This window comes from Marmota flaviventris, chromosome 10 (genome assembly GCF_047511675.1).
Source record: "Marmota flaviventris isolate mMarFla1 chromosome 10, mMarFla1.hap1, whole genome shotgun sequence".
Taxonomy (NCBI): domain Eukaryota; kingdom Metazoa; phylum Chordata; class Mammalia; order Rodentia; family Sciuridae; genus Marmota; species Marmota flaviventris.
This window is the reverse complement of record NC_092507.1, coordinates 99,628,822-99,631,646: the sequence shown is the minus strand read 5'-3', so window position 1 is coordinate 99,631,646 and position 2,825 is coordinate 99,628,822. Positions and strand designations below refer to the sequence as shown.

The following is a 2,825-nucleotide window of genomic DNA, read 5'->3' as shown; positions in this document are numbered from 1 at the left end:
CTCCCACCCCTCTGCCCTATCTAGAGTTCATCTATTCCTCTCATGCTCCCTTTCCCTATCCCACCGTGAATCAGCCTACTTATATAGAAGAAAACATTCGGCATTTGTTTTTTTGGGATTGGCTGACTTCACTTAGCATTATCTCCTCTAACTCCATCCATTTACCTGCAAATGCCATGATTTTATTCTCTTTTATTGCTGAGTAATATTCCATTGTGTATAGATATATGCCACATTTTTTTATCCATTCATCTATTGCATCTAGGTTGGTTCCACAGTTTAGCTATTGCGAATTGTGCTGCAATAAACATTGATGTGTCTGTGTCCCTATAGTACGCTGTTTTTAAGTCCTTTAGGTATAGGCCAAGGAGAGGGATAGCTGGGTCAAATGGTGGTTCCATTCCTTATTTTCCAAGAAATCTCCATACTGCTTTCCATATTTCTTTTTTTTTTTAAGAGAGAGAGAGAGAATCTTTTAATATTTATTTTTTAGTTCTCGGCGGACACAACATCTTTATTTTTATGTGGTGCTGAGGATCAAACCCAGTGCCCCGCGCATGCCAGGGGAGAGTGCTACCGCTTGAGCCACATCCCCAGCCCTGCTTTCCACATTTCTATCCTTTATTTTAAATAATTTTTTGTTGTAGTTGGACCACAATACCCTTATTTTTATTTACTTATTTTTATGTGGTGCTGAGGATCAAACCCAGCAACTCGCACGAGGAAGGCAAGTGCTCTACCTCCGAGCCACAACCCTAGCCCCACTTTCAATCCTTTTAATGAACAAGCTCAATGCAATGAACTTTCTTCTTTGAACTGCCTTCATAGTGTCCCTGAGATTTTGATGTTGTGTCACTATTCTCATATGAATTTTAAATTACTATGTCTGCTGTTAAATCCTACTTTTATTTCTCTAGTGCTTTTGTTGTGCATTCTTTATAATTTCCTTGTTGATTCTTGTCAGAGTTTTCTCTCATCCTTTTTCCAAATAACCAGTTTTTCGTGAAGTTAATTATCTTTTTCAGTTATTTCATTCATTTCTGCTTATTTTCTTTCTTCTATCTTTCTGGGTTTATTCTGTGGTTCTTTGTCTAATTTCTTAATGAAGGTTCTTACATTATTATTCTGCTATGTAGGTACTTACATTAAAGTTTTTTAAAAAAAATTTTTAGATGTTGATGGACCTTTATTTTATTCATTTATTTATATGTGGTGCTGAGAATCGAACCCAGTGCCTCACACATGCTAGGCAAGTGCTCTACCACTGAGCCACCACCTCAGCTCAAGACTAATGTTTCTCTATTTAAACAGTTAGCTGCTTTCCACAAATTTTAATAGTGCTTCAAATATATATATATTTTAATAGCACTTCATATATCAAATGCTACTTGATAATTGTTTTTGTACAATTCTAAATACATTCTAATTTACATTTACACTACTAATTTGATAATTTGTAAATTAATTTTTTCATACATGTGGGAATATTGGTCATATTTTTATTTCTTTCTAATTTGACAGTGCTATGTTCAGAGATAACTGCATGATACTGAATCTTAGAAACTATCTGAGTATGTTGAATTTTTGTGAAATTCTTGAAATAAATTTATAAACTCTGTTTCCATCAGTTCCTGTTTATAATAGTGTGTTGAAATGGGAGTTTTCGGTCTGGTAGTTTTGACACAGTGCCTTGTTTTGGTCTATCAGTCAAAGATCACCAGGACTGGGGGACTTCCACCTGGCATGCTGCTTGCAGAAGGTGGTCTTATAAAAGATGGCTAAAAGCTTACGGAGTAAGTGGAAAAGGAAGACGTGGGCTGAAAAGAGGAAAAAGAATGCTCCGAAAGAGCTCAACAGACTTAAAAATATTCTCAAAGTAGGTAGTGATGTTTTAACGAAAGATGTTAAAGAAATAGCAACGGTGGTGGTACCCAAGCATTGCCAGAAGAAAACACCGTGTGTGGTGAAAGATGAAAAAGACGACATGAAATTGGAGGCTGAGATTAAGAGAAACAAAAAGACTCTTCTAGACCAGTGTGGATAGTACCCCGTGTGGATGAACCAGAGGCAAAGAAAAAGACTGAAGGCAAAGTGAGAGAAAGGAAGGCAGAAGAGCAAAGCAAAGACAGCAAAGGGTTTGACCTGGTAGACATCTTTAAGAACTTAAAAAACTCCACATGGGACAGATGTTTGATTGGAGAAGGTATACATTGATTTTGACTTCTACTACGTGAAAACTATTTGTTTTCATATTTTAAATTGACTTTTTGTCTTCAATTCAAACCCAGAATAACGTTTCGAGTTTGTTTTGGAAACTTGAATAAAGTATTTTCTTTGGTAAATGAAAGGTATACTGATGTTTTAATTGGATGTCGCTCAATATCTAGATAGTATCAGACATCAAAATTCTGTCAAGAATTAATGTGGATGACCAGGTGTGTTGGAACACGCATGTGATCCCAGCAGCTTGGGAGATTTAGGCAGGTGGGTCACAAGTTCAAAGCCAGCCTCAGCACTTAGCGAGGTCCTAAGCAACTGAGACAGTGTCTCAAAATATAAAAAGGGCTGGGGGTGTGGCTTAGTGGTTGAGTGACCCTAAGTTCAATCCCCAGTACCAAAGAAAAAAAATGATGTGATTGTAATTGTTTGATCTCACAACTTGGTAAAATCATAATCAGTAAAGGTAAAATGATTAACTGACAAATCTGAGTGAACTCAAATGTTTAAAAAGCTACTATATAGTTAAATTTTTTTAAAAAGTGACATCAGTGGGTCTTATGAATAGTACTAGATTGCAGTTTTGATTTTCTGTAATTAAGTATAAA

At 36.0% G+C, this 2,825-nt stretch overlaps 1 pseudogene; it reads left to right on the top strand.

Annotated features, from left to right (window-relative positions):
• The first annotated feature begins 1,774 nt into the window (after nucleotides 1-1,774).
• Nucleotides 1,775-2,149, top strand: LOC114105335 (protein LLP homolog pseudogene; annotated as a pseudogene).
• Nucleotides 2,150-2,825: the final 676 nt, after the last annotated feature.